Genomic DNA, 22,381 nt, shown 5'->3' with positions numbered 1-22,381 from the left:
TCGTTTTAAGATAACATGAGAAGTCCTGAAGCCTACAAACTTAGTCTTCTTTTAAAAAATGAATGACAGAAATAAGTGCTGCATGGAGATGAACCAGCATTTCCATTAAAAGTACCACCACTGAAGTACTCTGAAAGCAAAAAAAAGGTAGGTTACAAACAATCTCTTCTGGATGCCTAAAAGCATAATGAAATAAGCAATTCAATTATTACTCTCTTTTTTCAGGAGGAAGAGGATTGCAGAGGACAGATAAAGAATGGAGGGGAATGGTTCAGAGAAAGTTGATTTTAATCCAAAATAAAATTGGAACAGGTCCCAGTCAAGTGATCGGTCTGATTTCTATTCAGTTTTGCCAGCCCGAGTGGGTCCCAGTATCACTATTATGCCCGGTATCATGTGATTAGTCTCATTGAGAGAACACAGTTTACATGCTGAAAGCTGATGGTATGAAGCCTTTAGTGTACACCTGCTTTTTTTGGAAACATTTCAAAGATGTTTCTTTCGGTGTGGCATAGTAGTAAAGTGAAGCCCTGTTTAAAAGAAATGCCTTTTTGGGGAAATGTTCTTGTGACAGGAAAAGGTAAAACAACAACTTCACATGTTACTCTTTCAACTGATATTAGTTTTGATTTATTCAGCAGAAATTCCTCTTCATCTAAGGCTATTCCCAGCTTTCTGTCCTCTGATACAGAAGTCAGTCCCAAACACTAACACATAACCTTCTGAAGTCAGAAACTAGAGATACTTATGCAATTGTAACCTGGAATTTATGTTTGATAAACTCTTATTATAATCTTCATGCCAGATCTTCAAGGGAGCTTAGCTCCCATCCAGGAAGTAAATGAAGAGGTCAAAAGCTACCAGCTACAGTTGTTGGTTTTTTTAAAATCAAAGATGATGAGAGTTGCAGCTGCTCGGCTCTTCTAAAAAATTGGTCAAAATTTACGAGAGGGCCCTGGGGTAAAATGCTTTTCCCATGGGGATAAATTCTCTCTCTATCTAATTTGAAGTTACAATGAGTTGTAGAGAATTTTAAAATGGTCGTGATTATTGTTTGCTGTTGAGTTCTCCAGCTGTTAATGCAGGTGTACTCCTAGTTTGTCCAAGGAAAACATATATTGTACATTCTTACTGCTAGTTGCTACTGGTTGAGCAAGAGAGGGTAATGGCTAACATGAGCAATAGAAAGCTAGAAAAAATTCATAAGGCAAAGAATCAAAATGTACAGAAAAACAAAGGACTCAAAAAAGAGGGTTAAGCAACACTTCTCTCCCCTCAATTTTTTTCATCTGCACTTCTTATTTAAAACTAAGATTTTGTGGCCTCTTTCCCAGTCATTTTCTGCCTTCAAACGTGATAGAGAAGCTATTTTAAAAATATTTCCACAAATAGTCACACAGGCAGATATTTTTTACGAGACTGGAGACCAGTGTACATAAAAGGGCGTGCTTCCATGAAAGAACTTTTCATCTTCCCATCATCTTGGAAACTAGCAGTAATGAAAGTGTTTGTTTCTAACTCTTGTGCAAGTATGGTCTTCTAGGACAGACCAACATGTTATCTCCACAGGCTGGCTTGCCAAGCAGTGAGAATCAATGCACTTCTGGCACTTGATGTGACCTTTTTCCTTCACTCCCTCCAGATCAGATCATTCAGTAACCACTTCACAGGACTGGCACAAATTAAGAATGATCAAAGCTTGGGAGATATTTGATTTATAATTTTAATGGACATGTACATTGTGCATGTCTTTTAAAAATGAGGAACTGTAAAAAACTTAACTGACAGATAATGTGAAGTTTCAAAGAATATTTTTGCTTTTAATATTTTAATATCTTTTAGTGGTACAATTTGAAAGCTTTAGCTTCTTCAGGGAGATAATCTGCCTGAAGACCACAGTACAGCTAGGAAGCTGAAGCAAACTACGCTGTCTGTTTTCTGTATAGAATGTGGATCTACTTTCACCTCAGACAATAATGCAGTCTCAAAGAGCAGTCTCTAATTTCTTGAAAGTCATTAAAATTGTCAAATACCCAACAGATTTTCAAATGAAACCTAAACATGAACAGTGTAACTACATTCATTTAAACTTTAAAATAACTTCCTGAAAGAACAGCACAAACCCATTCTGTAGATAATATCAAACATTAACAGAAATAGATTTAGAACTAAAACAGAGTTTACTGAAATCCATCTACTGCCATTATTAAAAAGGTGTTTATAACAAAATTATCCATTATTTCTTATTCCTGTTATAAAGGTGTTCAGGGACTAGTTTCCACTACCAGAAGAAATATCATATCATTGATTAGGAGTCCTTCTTGTATCTTTCAATTTTCAGCAAAGCTCCTTCTGTCCTAGAAAAGGCAGGTGTTTGATCTGAAAACACATTACTTCAGAAATCTATTTTAAGAATTTCAAGCCTGAAACTAATGCGGCAGGTTTTAAAGCGTTGTTCTAAATAGACTGTCAGTTACTAATCACTAGTGTATTTCTACTGAGCATGCTCAGCATACGTATCTATAGGGAACAGAGGGCCCTAAAGACTTTCTGCTTATTATTTAGGACCACCATTTCATCTCATTTTCCTCTTACTAAGTCACAGAGATTTGATTCCATACCGGTCCAGTTAAGATCCTACAAGGATGACTATTTTACAGACAAATTAATATCAACTTCATTTTCAAAGCTTAAATATTAAAAATCACATAGTGAGAAGAATACCAACACTAAATCATCTTACTCTGTATCTACAGAGTATCAAAGTCTCCATGTCCTGCTTTTTAAGTTTCCCATAATCTATTAGCAGCAATGGACTCCAACAAATAATTCCCAAAGGAGATTATCTGTTCTTCCCAAAGCCTAAAACTACATGTTCAACTTCCCAAACATTTTTTGAAATCATGTTATGAAAAGCCAGTATCTACAGCTGTTATAAAGGTAGATTGTATAAGCCATATATGCTATATAAAGCCTCCTTCTTAGCACCAGTGGCAGAGAAACCTTCAATTTGACATGACTGTAACTGTGATATATGATACACAAATACATGTTTCATTGGCATCTGCATCGAGATAAATTTGTCCTTACCTTAGTAAATGCAGAATCAGCGTAAGTAATTAGCTTATTAAGAGTTTAAAAAGAGACGAGATGTAATAATCAGGTTGTATCCTCTCCCTGCTCCTACCTCAATACATCCCAAAGTTATCCCCATTTAGCTTCCAAAACAAAAATCAGAATAAAAAAGAATGTTGTCTTCCAGGTTCTGCTTTGCTTTCTGGAGTAAAGTTTTAAAGTAGCACAGGTGTCTGATAGATTCTTACTTAGTCTCATACCTGCAAGTCCTCTACATGTGATTGTTGAAGTGGTGTAGACTGAACAGAAGTATGCCTTGCTATACTAAAATATATACATTCTCAGAGGCAAAGTAAAGGTATTGAATTTTCAGGCTGGAAAATTTTCTTCTGAATCATGAGGTCACAGATTCCAACTGCCTTTTTTTCTGATGAAGAACATATTTGAATCATTTGGTCATTACAACTTCATTTGATTGAATAGACTGCTGAAGTGGAAAGCTTCTACTTAGCTAGAGCCAAGTGTCTCATAACTTTTGAAGAAGGATAATAGTTGAAGAGTCCTTTTTATGTTTGTTTGCAACGTAAGACCAGAGATTTCTGTCCTGAAGGCGAGGGAGGACTAAAGCAGAGCTACTGACCAGTCATTGCTTAGTTTCTAGAGAAACTGGTTAGACTTATTGCATACATTCGTGGAAAATATTGGCTAATAAACAGAAGTTGCAATCCTATGGAAAAGAACTGTCCATAGGAAGTGAGGAAGTGAAAACAATAAAGATATGAAATTGCCATTGAATGTGTACTTTTCTAATACAGTGTGGAGATATGTCATAGTTGAACATTACAGTATTTGACGTATAGTATTTATTCCAGAACACTATTACTATTATGACATTCATACTGAAAGAATTATCCTCAATTCCCTTCACTCTACAGTTGGTCCTATAAAGATCCAGCTAATTGGTATTTAAACAGTTTAGCAGTTACAGCTCTTGTTGGTTTCACTGTGCCAGCAGCTTCCTTTGCAGACATCGTCTAGTAAACTGTTATGCTAGTAAACTAAATAGGGCCAGGGCACTATGGCATGCAACTGTCCATATTATTTAATTGCTAGTACACTCCTTGGCATAGATTTGACTTGTGGGAACTAGCACTCTTCCAGGCAACACCTGGGCACAGTTTGGAGGGTAAGGCAAGTCTGGGATGGTTCCCAATACACAATACAGACAAGGCTGACATGTTTTAGGGAAGAAGGAAGTTTAGCCATATGGATGTAAGCCATGGTCTGCCACTTGCCCTCAGGGCCAAACAAGGAGCCAGGGCACTTTTTATTTACTTTGTATAGACAAGGACATTGAGACCAATTTTCTTCTCACATCATTATGACTCACTCTATCAAAGTCACAGATTTATAGCAGATGTGTAAAAGTCAGAGAATCACCACATCTCTTCAGTGTGTATTTTCAGGAGTGAGGAGGAATATAGGAGATGTGGCAATTATCTTCTTTTAAAAGTAACTTAAATGGGGTTAGACCTACTTTACATTTGCCCACTAATAACAGCATCTGCTATATTCTGATTTCTCATCTCTTCTTTTTTAACACCTGTAGGTAAACTGATGCAGTTTTAAATGTAAGGATTCGGACTTAGGACTGTGATTTTGATTGCTTAGCTCTAACATCACAAAATAGGTTGTCAGAAGCTCATAGTTGCTCTTTCCCTTTAATTTGCTGCTTCAGAATATCAAAGTTTTTTTGTATCAGTTTCATTTATATCGACTAGCTTTGGTCATTAGCAGCATGGAGCAATCCAGTATTACAGTCTGCTCATGGATGAATGTGCACCCAACAGCCTGCTTTATCTGTAACTAACTGGGGCAGCATTCCTTTTCCTGTCACATATTCTGCTCAGATCATGCAAGAGTGAGCAGTACATGTTTGTTTGGCATTCCCACACATACATCAGAAAGCAAACACCTCATAGCCCCAGGATGCACAGTAGGTAGCCTTATGCTGAACCTGAGCTTTTGAGTATCTTTGATCTTACCTCTCTGGAAAAAAAATCTGTTGCCATGAGGAACAATTCCCCATTCTATTATACCAACACATAGGGGCAGGTCCATTGGTTAGCAAAATTACACCTTAAGATAAGAAAAATAAAAACCAAAATCAAAAAAACCTTTCTGTAGTGTTAAGACAAAATCAAAATTGAACAGATACAGGGGAACAAGAATTAGCCTTACACCTTTCCTGTTGCTAGTGTGTCATGTATTGTTATTTTCCTAACCCAGCAAAAAAAACCCCAACCCTTATCTTATATGTAAAGGATATCTCCCTCTGTTTACATGCACATGAGTTACATGTCACTCATTTAGGCTTCCTGAGATTTTCTTCTCAATGCTATTGGTATGTAGCTGTGATGTTCTCATCCCAGTTCGTACATTTTTACGCTTTGATGGTTTATTTGGCTTTCCATTCATATTGTTTGAACTACCTGGCTCCTTTTCAGACTCAGAAGCCCTGCTGCTAACATGATACAGCAAGCTTACAATGCCCCAAATAAACATAATAGAGCTGGGAATTACATACTCTCTTCCTCATACAAAATCCCACCCCAAAATGACCCTTCTTTCACTCTCCCTCACAGGCACATATACACAACTGCACACAGTTAAGGCTCCTTACATAAACTCAACCAAACAAATAATTTGGCCCTTCAAGCACAAAGAAATTCTGCTGTCTTATCAGCTTCTCTTTCCTGATTCCAGCAAGTACCCAGTCTTCCAGGGTGCTTTGTGTTACTCTCTTCTAGTGCTACTCCACAGACCCCACCTGTTCCTAAGATATATTTGGTCAAAGACATATATATATATACGAAATCCTGGGGGGTAATTATTTCCTCTCTCTGCCTGCCTTGGCTCTTCCCAGCACAACCCACATGAACACAACATGTCTTCACAGAGCACTATACAGACTCTCCAGGACTACAGCATACTGACTCAGCACGCCCATCATGTGCTTCTCCCAGACCCAGCGGATATTTCAAAGCAGAAGGAGCTCCCACCCATCTAACCTATTTCTTCACCTCTCTGTTTCCCAGGTACATTTGACAGTCCTTCACTCAAGGGTAATATTCACTTTTTGCTTCTTTTTCACCACTGATACTGAATAAATAAAAGTCAGGAGCGGGGGAGAAAAAGATGGAAAGAGAGGAAAATGTAGTAATAGAATTAGATCTAAAAAACACCAATAGAGAACAAACAATTTTCCCCACCTTCTGAGATTTAAATATATATACACATAGCACTGAAACCCTGCTTGAAGTGTGTTGTGCAAATGCTAGAACAAAATGAGTAGAAACACTCTGGAACTACCTGCTTTCGTGATTCTGTACCATTTGTTTTTACTCTGGTCAGTAACATGAGCAACACATAAAACTCTGAAAAATCTGGATGGCATAATAATGTAAAAACAGACTAACTTGTGAGCAATGAATAATTTAAACAAAGGAAAACTTTTTTATCTCAGGAAAAAAGGTTTTAAGCTGAATTTGAATAAGGTCTGATCTTTCTTTTATATAAATCAGTAAGTTTCCAGTGGAAATGGTAAGCAATTTGTGATATTGTGTTGGTTTTGGTATGCCATTTTGAGACTTTCTCCATAAGTCATAATTTATCACAAAATTAAACATAATTATAGATGAAACTCAGATTTGTTTGAAGAGCAATTACAAAAAAAGGAATAGGGAAAACACTGGTACGCTTACAGTCTAATGTACTACAGTAAAGTTCACAAAGAATATGAAAAGAAAAAATACAGTAACAGTTCCTAGAGAATGGAGATTTTTTGATTACTGTCGCTACTTGCTTAAGAAGGAGGCTCTTCCATGACCAGAATGAAAAAAATAAGTTTCCACAAAATTTAAAAATTCAAACACACAAAGACTGCGAAATGACAGAGCTAAGATCGTTCTTTTAAAAGGTTTTTTTTTGTAGTTAAATATTTTCTCTTTCTCTGAGCAAATAAAAATCCCTAGAATTTGATCATATGGCCTCACATTGCCAAGACTGGTTATCTGCCAAACTGGAATCATTTGTTCCACTGCACTAATTACTACCATGCAAGCATATGAAGCAACTGATGGCAGCAGTAGATTATTGTCCTCTACGTGTAGCAGAACTAGAGCAGAATGAGGCAGAACAGAAAGGTTAAGGCAGCCGAATCCTGCCTGAAGAATTGCAGCTGTCTCTGCCTCTGCTACAGAGAGCCCATGTCATGGCATTCGGGTCATTTCAGCCAGACATTGAGCAGGTCACACTTTACCTTTGGTTCCAAGCCTGGCACCCTATAGCCCGATTGTCAGAAACAGTATCAGACACTCCTACTAAAGGCAATAGGAACTCTGCTTTGAACATAACAAGTTCCACATAACACTAAGTGTTCTGAAAAATCTGGGATTGTAAACTAACGAGCCAAAATTAATGAATTTTATCCTTTCTGTGCTGTAGTTTTTCATCAGAAGTGCGGCTAATGCCATGTTTTATCTTACCCAGCTACTGCAAGTGCTCAGGTACAACAGCAGCAAGCAACACAGAGAAATTAACAAGAAAGTTAATAATTTTGTCTTCAGTGGAAGATTGGAGGAACTGTAGTTCCTTGGATCTTCCCTTTTGCCCTTCTTGAACATAGGAGTGACCCTGGCTTTCTTCCAGTCTTCAGGCACCTCTCCCAGTCACTGTGACCCAGCCATCAAGAGTGGCTCCACAGTGACATCAGCCAGCTCCCTGAGCACTCATGGGTGCATCCTGTCAAGCCCCATGGACTTACGTATGTCCAGTCTAAGTGCTCCCTAACTCCCTTCTCCACTGAGGGTAAGTCTTCCTTGCTCCAGATGTTTAGGTTGTAAAGTGATGAAAGAACTGCTTCCTGATAATCATATCTTGTGCTAATGCTGCATAAATAATACAGAATAATACATCATTAAAGCAAAAATCAGCATGTGTTTGGAATGTTCTCACTGCTGCAACTATACAAAGACCTGCCCCAGGGAGCCAGCCATTTAGCTCAGAAGACAAATTTCTGTGATGAAGTTTGCTATATTTCACAGCTGTATTTCATGAACAGGAAAAAGAAAGAAAAGAGTACTACTATTCCTAAGTCTTATTTATTATATTGCTGCAGTTGCTTTTGCAACATCTATGAATTTTATTAGGGATGAGTATCCTACTGCTCTAAGCATATATAATGCTATAGATTACTAGAAGTCTTAAGCATGTCATATATTCAGCAAAAAAAATACCTGCTCCAAAGAACTCCCAATTCACAGGTTAGAGGAGGAATGACAAATATATTCAAAACCAAGAGAAAGTAAGTCACATGAGAATTACAATAATATTCATTTGCTTGCAGGTATAAAAACAAATAAATAGGTATTAAACTACTAAAAAAATCTGAGACAATAAGGAGTTCAGGAAAAATGAGAGACATACATTGGAAAAAATGTCTTAAAAGGGCTGTCAGGTGACATGGAATTAAGGGGAAAAAGGAAGGTTTGGCACACTGGATAAAGAAAATATTTGGTGCATATAAGACAGATATTTTTCAGATATAAATTTACTTCTACCTCACATAGACCTTTCTTCTAATAATGATGATAAATAAATGACATGAAAAAGGCTAGGCAGAGAATCTATTTTATATAAGCTTCATACCCAGAAAACATCCAGTCTAACATTTCCCCTGCAATTCATTCTTGTTTTCCCTTCCATTTAGTTTCTTGCTCACATATTTTAAAGGCCGTTGTCAACAACCATGTTGATATTGGCAGCTTTACAGCTGTGAAACCAGAAGCATTATGGAAGTCAGGTCTTCCCTCTCAGGAGCAAAGGGAACAAGGGGTTGTTTGCTGACTGCAGCACTCTCTGTCACCCCCGATACAGAGTTCGTTAAAGCCTTAGGGACAACCAGCCTTCTTGGAAGCAGAGTTGTTGTGACAATGGGAATCGCAGAAGTTGTGAACATAAGAACATTAGACATTTTAGTAAGAAGAAAAGGCTACTAGGCCAAACACACCTGTCTTTTTTGGTTTCTCTTGATTTTGTCATTTTCTTTTTTTCAGCATCTATCTCAATATTCCCTTCTCCAGAAACAAATACGCTTTTCTACATATTTTACAGTATTTGCTTATTTTCTAAAGCCATTCTGTTTGTGTATTCCCACTTGCAGGCAAGAATCTGCTCAGAATTCTTTAATCTTTTTCAGAATTCTCTCCTGTTTCTTGTGCTCCTTCCCAGTACCCAAGTGTATTTTACCAATTCCTTTCATATTTTAGGAGTTATTGGCTCAAATATTCATCCTGCCCCAGCTTAAATGGAAATCACGTGAACCATGTATTCTCAGAGAAACACCTGCCCTCTGCACAGAAAAACAAAGAAAAATTCTAACAGGATATTGAACAACATTGAAAATAGACTCCAAATATGCAATGCTAATTGATGTAGATTGCATACTTGAACACTGTGCTTAATTTTGCCCCTCTCCTCCAAAGAAGAGTATAGTGGAGAAACATATAGCCCCAGAAAGGCAATATTATGAGAAGCCTACTAATATTCCAATTAGATTGTGGGAGTAATAGGTGCATTCATTTCAGAGAGGAGATGAAAAAGACAGACTGTGAGGGGTACATTATTAAAAGTAGTGCACAATGGCAATAAACTAAAAAACATTTCTGTGTCTTCACACCCAGTTCAAGGATGAGTATATTTCATAATGTTGAAATAGTTTTACAGTGAATTAATAGAAACTTTGAAAATAATATGCCTTTAATTGTCTCATTAATTAGCACAGACCAGTGGAGTAGTCAAGACAGTGGCATTGTTGTGCATGCGCTACACAAGTGGAGAGCATCAGACAGCACTTGCCAGGGAAACTGAGAGTCTGCAGAGAGAGAGAGCAGACAAAGGCGGCGGAGAGACTGAGCACACACACAGACTAAGTGTGACTACCATCTGGGCCCACTTAGGGGTGGCTTGGTACAGACGAATGAACTAAGTGGGGAAAAGGGTAGCAAGACCGGACACTGAAAGAGACGAAAGGAGGACCAGGCAAGGGAGAAAAAACATAAGGGCAGGCATGGAGCAAAGCTGGTGCAAAAAGCCTGTCAGGGAGGGAAGGAGGGAATGGGCACAAGAGTCATTCAGCTCCAGGCAGTGAACGCCCAGCGATAGCTACGTGAAGGTCACTGCTTTGGCTGCTTTGCAGCTGCTTCTACTGCCGGCAGTCTTTGCCTCTTCTCAGCCCTCTCCATGGCCAGTTTAGGGAGGGCATTGGTTTAGGGGGCACCACCTGGGTCCCAGCATCCCCACAGTAAAATGGCCTCCCAGGCAGGCGGATGGGCACGGCAGCACCAGGGCAGAGGTGACCGCCCTGCGGTAGCACTCCCTGACTTCCATTTTGCATGTAAAGCCTAAACACAGCTTATACCCCCCCAGTTAACCTCTGCAGTTTCCTGCAGCTAGATGAATGTATTCTAACAGGTAAAAGGAACTATAGTTTAACGTGAGAATGAAAAATGTCACGTGAAGTGATAGCAACTAGCACTAACAGTTGTCCTTACGTTATTTCTTAATAATTCAAAAATGCTGAAGGATAAAAGTGTGGAGAAGATAATTTATGTAAAAAATACAGGCTTTTTTAGACATGTAAACACTTTAATCCCTCAAATTAAATGGTAGGAGGCCAGTGTCCAAGGATGGTTACCAGAGTAGTCTGCATATTAATCTGGACATTTATAATGACTCCTACAAGTTGGGTTTTATTTTGCAAAGTTAAAACAAAGTTTTGCAAATGACCAGGGAGTCAGCAAAGCCCACCTCTGTGTCTGGCAGATGTTAAATGTAGTGCTTTATTTATTCTATACCATCTCCATCTTCCAATATGACTCATTAAATCTGCTTTTCTATTTGTATTCCTCCTTTACACCAACAGTACTTTGATCACTGCATATAATAAAATACTGTACAATTTTTTCATCAGTGTATTAGACTCTAAGCAAACTGCTTATGCATAGAATAAGGGAATTTGCATTCAATAACTAATATCCTGAGTTCCTGCAGGTAGTATATTAAGTCATCAGCATTAAGAAAGGTATTTTGGTTTGCTTCATGGTAGTCTCAGTAGACAGGGCTACTTTACAGGCTTAAATTTTATTTAAATTGCAAGTTGCTTCAACAATGAAACAGCAAACAAGCCAGTTGGTGATTCCCCCTTCTCTTTGTTGCTCCGCTTCCATTAATCTGTATATAACAGGAGTGCAGAAGTCTGGGCAGAAAGCAATAGAAGGGTTTTCACCTAACATGCCTATGACCATTTTGATTTGGATCCTGGAACATTTATCAACCTGTTCCCCTATGATTACACATCCAGTTATGAAAACCCATTAGCCTTTGTTTTAGGTCCAGTGGCAAACAGCGTGGTGGTAAAGCATTCTCGGAATGCCCTCTGACACATTACAGCCAAGTTAGTACCTCATTTAAGCTGCTTATCTGAAATCCATACTGTGGATCTGATGGAGGGATTTAGGATCAGAGAAGGCATGAGCATGCAGAAGCGAACTCACAACCAACTACTTTCTAATATTTTTAATCACAGCCAAGGAAGGGGCTGAAGTTCAAAATGTTTAAGAAAGAAATGTGAAACACAGTACTAAGAAGAAGCTGATCAATATTAAATGAAATGCTGGTTGACCTACTGGATGAATCTCTTCCTTTAGACCATAGCAGGAAAACCTAATTCCTAACTTCTTTTGGGAAGTGATATGTGTACACAAGCCATGCATCAGGACCACATCTGGAATGTCACATCACATGGACAGACAAAAGACTGATTTTGTCCTATAGACATTGCTGGGAGGGAAGTGGGGCAAAACTTAGCAGTAGTCCTTTGCATGAAGAGCCCAGCGTGATCCAGAGACCTACTGCAGACCACATCTTACAGCACTGCAGATTGCAAGCTGTTCTCAAACCACTTAAGAAAAATGGAAACATGTTTTTCTGTATAGTTTGGTACAGTTTCCTCATGTGTAGCCAGCTATCATTACTTTTTGTGGTGGTTTTCTAATGGAGAAAGCAAGATTTAAAGAAATAAAAAAATATTAATCTTGGTTTGTCTAAACCAAACACCTGACATGCTACCAAAGTACCAAGAAAACTACTGAAAAACTTGCATTTGAACTGATTGAATTTCATGTGGCAGTACTCCTTGGTACTCTGGAATAAAACTGTAAGTACTGTATGGCAGATTTATATAATACAAAACAATGTACTGTAGTAAAACAATGATAATTAGGAAACTGAAAAGTGAAAAAAGTTTCTGCTCTTTCTGGATCCACTGTAACAACACAGGTGTGGCAAATGTTCTATAAAAATAACAAGACATGTCTAACAATAGAAATTATATATTTTAACAATCATTACAATTGTATAAATGCCTCCTGTTCTCCACTGCTATGATCACAAGGCCATAGCCACCTATGCCTTGCCTGAGAATAATCAATGCCATTAGAGAACTGGTGACACATCAGACTTTGTGTAACACATTAAGTGAAAAGTAAATGTACTCCAGGTTAGTACAACAGACATGTGTAACTCTACTCAGACTGAGTGCCACGCTCAGGGAATTCCCTCAATGACTTCCCTGACTGACAGAAGAATCAGTTTCTGATCTCATTCAAGACTAATATAAATAACAGGATTTGCCTCTCTCCTCTACAGCTTACAGCTAAGACAAATATATGGCATTGGTCATCCAGGAAAGCACTTTTAAGAGGAAAATCCAAAATGCCTTAGAGCTTAGAGAACAAAAAATTCAGATAGCTGAACACTGAAAATATTGCCCTAATTACTTTAGGAATGAAACTGACTTCATTTTTTAATAACCAAAGGCTAAGTCTCTGACAATTATTTATTTTTAAATGACCTATAACTAACATGTTTTAACATGGAATATGAAAATCAAAAGATAGATCAAGGAAATCACAGCTGCAATGAAAAGACATAAAGCAGCACCAGACTTTTGACAGCTCTCTGCAAGTTCTAGAACTTTTCTTGTGCTTTTTTCCTTGTTTCTCATACTCAAATAACACAAATATCCTGCTCAGAATGCCACTCAGAGCTGATGGCAAATCCCACATCGTAGTGGCTCTAGAAACCATCCCCCATTCTCAGTGTCTCCTGGCAGCAGCAGTTTTCTGTATGTCTGGTTGCAGCACTGTTCCTCATGCTTTGATACAGGTCATTAGGCTGGGTCTCCTGTTGGAACTATCACTTGAAATGGCAGCCCCCAGGGGTTATGCTGCTGCCAAATTCAGATCAGGGGAGTGAAAAAACACATTTTCAGATCTTTTGAAAAGCTGCTTTTAAACTCCTTGTTCAAATATAGATAGACTCTCATTATGGTCCTGATTCTGTACCCTGATTGTGTTGAGATGGAATCCAATGACAGGATTGCAGCTTAAATTCATTTTCCTGCAGGCACTCAATATTCCCTCTGAATATCCCTGCAATAATAACACTTTGAATGCATATTCCACATTTTGTCTGTGGAATTCAAAAGGGTGTTATAAACATCCAGGGACACATCCTGTTCTCTCTGCAGTAGTTAGAGATCCTCCCCAGCTGAACATCTCCTAACATGCAGAGCAAAGAGGGCACTAATCTGTGGAGTGAGGCGCTCGGCGTGACCCTGCACAATGAGGTGGAAAACAGAAATCCCTGCCAATAAAACAGAAGCTGTGGGAGTTCATGCAATTTTGGATCTGTGGAATAAGAGCTGCCAACCTCTTTTTATGAAAATGATTTGTTTTGCCACCCAGCCTTCCTTATGGGCTTGTCTGTGCGCATCCAGGACTGTAACAGACCCCAGTTCTTCTGCCCATGCTCCAACCTGGACAGACACAAAGCAGATTCAGTCAGGGATTAATCGTGCTAACAAAGCCTTAAGAGTGGTAGGTCAGACCTGGCTGACATCCAGTCAGCCTGAACAGCAGGCAGAACGAGCCTGACCACACGGGTTGGTACTTGCATTCAGTGTGCAAGATGTGATTCACCATCTAAGGACTACTTAGAAATGATACACTTATTATGTAGATTAAAAAAACAGAATCACAAATGTTAAAAGACAAGCCAGTGCTGACAGTGACAGATCTAAGCATAGAATTCAGTATGTGGATACTACTCTGAGGGTGTAGTATATTTGCTAGTAATGATCACCACTGTCTAATGATTAATAACCACCTGAACTCCAAGCCCATTTTTTTATCCTTATGGAGAGCTACAGAGACACCTCCCTTCTGAAAAGAGGCTGGTTTTTGCACCGTTACATGTGACTAGCAAGGTGGGAACAGCAGGTGACAGATTCATAAGGTTTTCTAAAACTGGTGTGTGTCAGTAGAGAAAGGGTTCATTGCTGTAGCCTGTACAACTCCTGGTTGGCTAACTCAATGCCTACAGCTTAGTGCTGCATAGAAGTTTTGCTGCTAATTGCCTTCCCATTTCAGCTAATTCTTTGCTGCATGAGCTAATCGGGTGTGGAGCCAATTTTCACAGCTTCCAGGGTTTTACATGGCTTTCCATGCTGCAGAGCTACAAACTATCCTTTAATTGAATTAAACACTTAATTGTGCTCATAAATGTGGAAAGAATACACCCTCCCCACTAAGAAATAGGGACAGATATTGATCCGTAAACTTGAAACCTCCTTATTCCCAGTTTAGTAATAATACTTAAAATTTTGAAATTGTTCTAATTGCCAGGGGTTTTTTTGTTGCTGTTGTTGCAGAGATTTTAAATAGTAACTATTGTCTGGGGCTTAGAAAGATACAAATAACTAACTGGTTTTCCATAATTTATATTCAATAAGTATTTAAAGGGTAATATGCAGATTTCAAAAGATGTCATTTGGGTTTTATGCCAGTTACTGTATCACAGTACCAGTGTCGCTACACAAAATTATAACGGTAATTATGTACTAAGTAATGCACATTGTTGTACACTGTTACTTAAAAGTCATACTAGAGCAAGATTAGTCCTTCTTTTCAGTGTTGCTGTATAGTTTGTAATACACCCCAGAACTTTATCCCAAGCAGGGATAATTACGATGTGGACACACACACAAGCACACACTTACACACACAAGCAGAGATAATGTGAATGAAAAAGGCACAGTGGAAATAATTTCATTTTTCTTCTCATTGTTTTTCACCCTATTATTTTTTAAGAAAGAGAGACAAATTAAAAATAAAAATTCTACTGAAGATCTCATAACATTTCACATCAGTGAAGAAAATATTACTGCAAATTAAAGAAAGAGAGGTGGAGAGGATAAAGGGGAAACTAATGGGACTTTTAAGCACTAAATGTATAAAACATCGAGTTTACGTGATGCATTAAAGTCAGCCTGAATTATTAAGAGACACGCCCCTTGCATCCCCAGGTCGTTTACAATATCTGTGTAGTCCACACCAAAAGTTCTGGATGCTTTGTGCTAGAATCACATTCGCTGATGAAGCACAAATTTAAGAAGACAGGCAAAATAAGCCTATGTGACTAGGGATTGATAATGGTCCATTGGGCCTTTCACCTTTATATTACTAGTTCAAATCCAACCTAGCTAAAGTAATGGCTAAAAGTTGTTAAGGTCTGAGAGCTGTTCAGTGGCCTACGTGAAATGAATGCAATGATCTTCGACCAGCTCCCTGTGGCATAGCAGTCAAATCACAATTCTTCCTCCTGCCTATTTTTTAGGGTGACTCCTCAGACTCTGTGCAAAGAGGGGGAAAAAAAAAAAGCCCTGGGAATAGCATCTCAACAGTCTACCTTCTCTGCAAGCAGTAAATACCATAAGCTTAGGGCATTTAAACTTATTATTACTGAACAGCAATTTATATTGCATTAGCACCAGTGGACCTTGACTGCTATCAGACCTATGAGCATACAAAAAGAGATTACTCCCTCTTCAAAAAGATAGGTAATACGCATATGAGAGAAAGGACAGAGGGACAGAATCAACTCCATGGATTGTATTTATGCTTAACTGCAATCCTCTGCCCCAGTCATGCTACACTGAACAAAGGCTTCCAGCATACCACTCTTCCCAGCACTAGTTTCAAAACACTACCCTACACTTCGATTAAATATATCGGCAAGTGGATTTAAAAGCATATATACAAAGCCAGGGCATTTTCCTATCTTTGTTGTAGTAATGTATATCAGTACATCACTGGTATGATTATAATAAATTCTACTACAGTTTTGAAATAGTTTCTCAAGACTATTTAAGGTCTTAAAAATAGACCTTATTCATGGAAAGCTTCAGTTTTTGCCTCTGTTAAGAGTGCAGTGGGATTGTGGCTCCACTGCTTTGCAGTACCGTACCAGATAATCTTCAGATCAGCACAGCGGCATCTGACCACCTTTACTCTGAAACAGATAAAGCTGTAAAATCTCAATGTCAGATGAGGCAACAACACTCAAATCAGAGAAAGGCCCAGATAACATTTTTTAAAGGTCACATCCACTACAGCTAAAATAAAAAATCCCATAAAAACACAAATACCTCTAATGAGTTTTAATTAAAGTCAGTGGATAAAAGTAAAATACAAAAAGACGTAATTTGGAGACTTAGAAAACTTAAAGCAAAAGAAATGTCCATTTATTTAACATTCTTGGTTTGCTTTGTGATAGTTTCATCACTCAACCCATACTGCCTTTCTCATCGCTCATATGTTTTTGGGCATTTTTGCGAAAAAAAAAAACAGTAAAAGACTTTAAAATTATGTCCCTCTATTCTCATTGTATCTCAAATGCTCAGATGCTTTTTGAAATGAAAAAGCTTTTCAGAATAAAAACAGTTTGGTAACTGAATTCATGTCCCTCCTCTTTACCCTTACTCTCTCCTGTGTTTCACACAGCCAACTGTCTGTCTCAGGAATCAATACACATATGCTTAGATCATCATACAAATAAATTTGTTCTGAGCATTTACTTATGTTTCAGCATCTTCATTGACTTCTGAGCTTGGAAACATTTTACATTTTCTACTATATTACTGGCATAATGGTGACTCTGCTAAGCTTATTTTTCAGCCTCAGAAACATATTTAATCTTGTGAGGAAGAGCAAGCACACCAGGTGAACAGCATGAAAATTTTCAGTATCCTGTTTGCCTTACGGGGAGAGTGAATTTCTACTGCAGATTTAATGTGGCAACAGAAATCCAGAGTTACAGCATTGATTAATATCTGTCAAAATACAGAAACCCAAAGCAAAGGATCCATCCTTAGTTTCCTCTGTTGTGCAACTATGTACAGTAACACCAGGATAAATTCAGAGATGTCAGAAATGGTGGTTAAACAATATAGCAGTAATGCACGTTTTTAGATGCTGAGTGCAGCAGAAAGGCAAGGATGAAGTTAGAAAATAAAACTGTACTTGACAGTGAAATTTAAGACATATTATGAAGTGGACTTCCCAAAATTAGTTTGCCTACTGCAACTTTTCCATCTTTTACCCCAATCTCTATATAAATTGCACCATATTCACACATACTTAAATAATGCACATTTTGTCCACTCGTATATGTTATTTTCATTTATGAATTATTTTTATTATTATATTGCCAAAGGTTAAAACTGCATGGACATCATGCCAGGTCCTTAGAACATATGCTGTAATACACTGTGTAGATACACCATCAGAGAACTTCAACGGATTTACTGGTATGGGATTAAGAACCACAGATTAGATCTGTTAGAAAGAAAGGAATCTGAAATATTTAGACATAGCCTTGACAGGAGGATCTGAAGAGGCCCGAATCAAAGGTAACATCAGTACTATTGACGTGACAGACAAGATGGTGACTGAGAAAACAAGCAATAAGGAGGGTCTAAGAGGGAAGCCCTTTTTTAATCAGGTCCATCTTGAGCTGCTATTATAATATCTGGAGTACAGATATAAATCTGAGTCAGTAGCACAAAGATGTCAATTGTATTTATTTGTGGGTAGGACTGTAGAGGTGATGTGTAAAAGGAGAAGAGAGACGGATCAAAACTAAAACTCCTTAGGATTTTGGCAGAAGTCTGATCAGGACACTTCAAAGTATGAACAAAAGGAATGATTACGGATTTAGGAGGAAAACAAGTAAACAATGGAGCCAAAGATGCAAGGTATGATGAGATTTAATAAGATCAAAACTGACAGTGTGAGAGGAGAATTAAGAATTGACCAAGAGAGAATCATTAGGTAATTTGGTGAGAGTGGTTTCAGCTTACAAGGTCAGAAGCCAATATGAAGGGGTTTATAATAGCATCGAAGATCAGATGCTTTTAACAGAATGTGAACGTGTAAATAGCACAAGTGATCCTGGAGCAACAGCGGGAAGCAACAGAGAGGGAAACAGAGTCAGGACAGTTTTCTAAGGATTGGAAGAGTTAATAAAGACTAATACACACTTGAATTATGAAAGGAAGTAGCTAGAGAGACATAGTCAAGAGAAGATCAGGAGAAAATGACATCAAGTGTAACAGAGGTCAGGAAATAGGGTTAGAAGGGATCACTGGGGAAAAGATAAGAGAGAAGAACAGATGAGAAGCATTTACATCTGCATCAACAGACGAGTAGAACAGTAGTTTATCTAGATAGCTGTATAAAAATCAAAATAAAAATAATCACAGTGAGGGTGGAACAGGGTACACAGAAATGTGGAATCTGGATCCTCCAACCTTGGAGACATTCAAAGCAGCACAAGACTCCAAGCAACATGATCTACCTTTGAAGCTGGCTCTGCTTTGAGCAAGAGGGTGGAGTAGATGACCTTCAGAGATCTGTTCCAACCTGAATTACTGTGTGATTCTGTGTAAGAAGGACAGAATAGGGGAAGATAAGCTGGAGAGATGGAATAATCATTTCACAGTTTATCAGTTTGGATGTGTGTGAAGAAATCATCAGGATTTTCATACAGCTTGATGTACAACATGGGCCCTTAGGAACAGATTTTCAAAGGTACTTTCACATCCGAAAGTGCAGTAAGTATCTAGTGGTATTTCCAGGAGTGCTTATATCTAAGTCTTGACAATGGAGATGAGATTTCCTATATAAGCAGCTTAGCAGTCTGGGCCCTTTATAAAATCCCAGTCAGTACTGTACAGGTCTTAAACAATGTGTATCACCTTTGAAATCTGACCTCAATATATCAAGATAAGTGGATCCAAGCTGAAAATTAAAAGAAACTGAAGGGAAAATTAAACATAAATAACTATATAACAGCTATATTTCATATAAGAATTCACCCTATTCATGCTTTATCATGCTTTAACAGTTAATATTCAGTAAGAGAGTATAAATAGATTTGAATCCTTCTACCATAGTTGCAAGCAGCATATTTCTGTAAGTCTCTGCTCTTTAAAGTATAATAGAATATTTTTTATGATGATGAAACATTCTTATGTTAATGACCACACCAAAATCTCAGTCCTTTGCCTCTCTGGAAAAGAGTAAACAGGCTAACAACATGGGATCTAGGCAAATCTTTCATCAAGATTAGCTTCACTTAATAGTTGACATCAGAGACATGTACAATGGGTCATGTGAGTAGATCAAAATCCCAGACTCTATCAGGATTTTGGAAGATTATAAGAAAGGAACTGTGACAGCGGTGCCAGGAGTGTGCTGTAACAGAATGTTAGATTTCTGGGTTAGTTAACACTATTCTTCTTCCAAGGAGAGAACAGATGCAGGGAAAGACCTGAATTTCTAAAGGCATTTTTGCTGGTAAATTATACCTTACATATCTGTGCTCCCAACCAAAATACATGTTCTGAAGTTTCAATGTCAAATGGCAAAAGTATAAAACAGAGACCCAGATTCCTGACTATGCAGAAGACAGTAAGGATCACATCTTCAGTGTAGGATCTTTTCTGCAGCAGCATTCATACAGTTAAGAGCAGTTTAGGGGTGGCTCTAATCTTTTCCAGCTGCTCGAGGCTGTCGCAGGGCTATTGTTACTTGGTCATACAATAACGAGTACATTCCCTACCAGTTACTAACACCAGGTAAATGCAGGAAAAATGGTGACTGGAAGTGACTTTGTACATTCCAACGGATATCTGGTCAGCATATAATCCGCTCTTTTTGTGAACTGAAAAGTCAACTTCTTTCGAACCATTTAAAAAAATCAAAATAAAAGCAACATTTCTAATGTTTAGCAACTACAGGTAGAGTGTCAGCAAGTTTTACTGCTGAATATTCAAAAATATATATTCCTTGGAGGTATCTTGTAAAATAAAAAGGACTCTGAGTAATAATAATACAATGAAAACTAAGCGGCACATGTTCTTAAACAAATGACATGCATAGGAGTAGTAAAATGCTCTCTTACACATTCTGTAACAAAAACACAATCAAAGCTGCTTATTTAGCTAACAAAAGGCTGATTTTCTGATGTTAACATCTTCTGCCTTTAACAACTTGAGAATCAGTGCACGACTCCAGTAGTACAAGGAACTCCTCACCAAATCATGCTAAAACAATATTTGCTTTGAATAGGTTTACCTAAGTACACAGAATCATAGAATCATAGAATCAATTAGGTTGGAAAAGACATTTAAGATCATAGAGTCCGACTGTAAATCTAACGCTGACAAGTCCACCATTAAACCATGTCCCTAAGTGCCACTTCTACACATCTTTTAAAAACCTCCAGGGATGGTGACTCAACCACTTCCCTGGTCAGCCTGTTAAGGGAAAGAAAAAAGACAGGTATTGCATGAAAAATACTTTTAGTAGAACATAGGCCTTCTGTCTGAAGATAATACCCCATTTGTATCAATGTGTATTTCATTTTACTTTCCCCAATTTTAGCTTGGTTTGTGCTCAAGTACTCATTATGCATCACTCAAACAGAAACAAAACAGATAAGAACGTTACACATCATTAGGGAGTATAAACTCAGCTACCATGGACAAAGCCCCAAGCATCCTAAAGCTTCACTGAGAATTGGAAATAGATTTCTGTCTTCTAGTTTTCAGGAAATGAAAGGAAAGAGCTTTCTGATCTTAGATATCCTTGGCACTGATAAATAGAGTAGTCACTGTGGGACTACTCACATAAATAAGGTTGTAGAATCAGGCCCATCATTCTTAATTTAAAAACATCGCTTTCCAGACTCAGACCAAATGAGCAGAAAATTTGGTATGTTTTTTATTAGAAATTTAAAAGTATGAACTAGAACATGTTTGTCAGCACGAAAAAGCTTTTGTAAAGGAATATTTCTATTTGAATGCAATAAAATGTCTTTCTCTACTAATTAGACTCTATCATAAGGAATCAAGACAATGCCATCATTGTGCCATGTGTGAAATCTAGCAGCCACAAAAGGTCCTTTTTTGCCTCTGCATTTAATACACAGGTTTGTACAAACCTAGTGGGAGGACAGCATTTACTAGCTCCATGAAGATTTGTTACATTTCTGTGCTGATCATAATTCCTGGTTCACATCTACATTTTAAGCCAAAATTTGGCAAGAAATACAGCCAGATGAGACTATGTCCCATTTTCCTGAACTGTATAGGAAGTAGACTGATTTTGCATGCCTGTGTCTACTTTGTTTAGAGAAAACACTTCAGTCTTGTTTGTTATTTCTCTGAGGGCCCATTTTCTTGACGATGAGCTCATACCAGCTGGGATCTAAAAAATTCCTACCTCCTGGAGAAGGAAGGGATCGATGCTGTTTTTCTTTGTTGCCCAATGTGACATAGCATGGATAGGTGCTCAGCTCTACAAAATTGTTCTGAGCTCCCTCTACAAAGTAGTTCTGAGCTATTCATCCTGCCATGTTAGCCAATATTTAAGACCAGTGTGAACTGGGAACTGCACAATGTGCTTAAAGCTGAGTGAGGTGATGATGCCTGTGAAGGCTGTAATTGATCTAGGCTTTACACACTTTTAGTCTTAAACCTTCATAGAAAAATCTGTGAACTTTGACAGCACATAAACCTACACCATTGTCCTTTGTTTGAGCTAGAATCTGGCCATGCTTTTATGCAGGTCTTGCAGCAAGAAAAAAGACTCGACTTGCTTCCACAGTGGTTGAATTCTGCTGTTTGAACAATTCATTCCCAGAAGACAGATGGCTCTTCCCATAATAGAACTAACTTGGAAATAATTTTAGAACATCTCAGCATAGACAACTGTGGAATATGTCCCTAAATACACACACCTGAGTGACAAAGCAGTGAGGACACTAGTGTCAACAGAGC

The 22,381-nt window shown here is 38.1% G+C and overlaps 1 protein-coding gene across 5 annotated transcripts in view; it reads right to left on the bottom strand.

Annotated features, from left to right (window-relative positions):
* Nucleotides 1-22,381, bottom strand: part of MYT1L (myelin transcription factor 1 like) — a 314,516-nt gene that overhangs the window by 196,928 nt on the left and 95,207 nt on the right. The window contains exon 3 of one of the 5 annotated variants that reach the window (XM_074861646.1): nucleotides 13,909-14,014. The exons of the other annotated variants lie outside the window; for them this stretch is intronic. The gene's annotated coding sequence lies outside the window, so the exon portion shown is untranslated. The remainder of the gene's footprint in view (nucleotides 1-13,908; nucleotides 14,015-22,381) is intronic. 5 annotated transcript variants of the gene reach the window in all.

Source organism: Strix uralensis, chromosome 3 (genome assembly GCF_047716275.1).
Source record: "Strix uralensis isolate ZFMK-TIS-50842 chromosome 3, bStrUra1, whole genome shotgun sequence".
In the NCBI taxonomy this organism is placed as follows: Eukaryota; Metazoa; Chordata; class Aves; order Strigiformes; family Strigidae; genus Strix; species Strix uralensis.
This window is presented reverse-complemented; position numbering and strand designations above follow the sequence as displayed.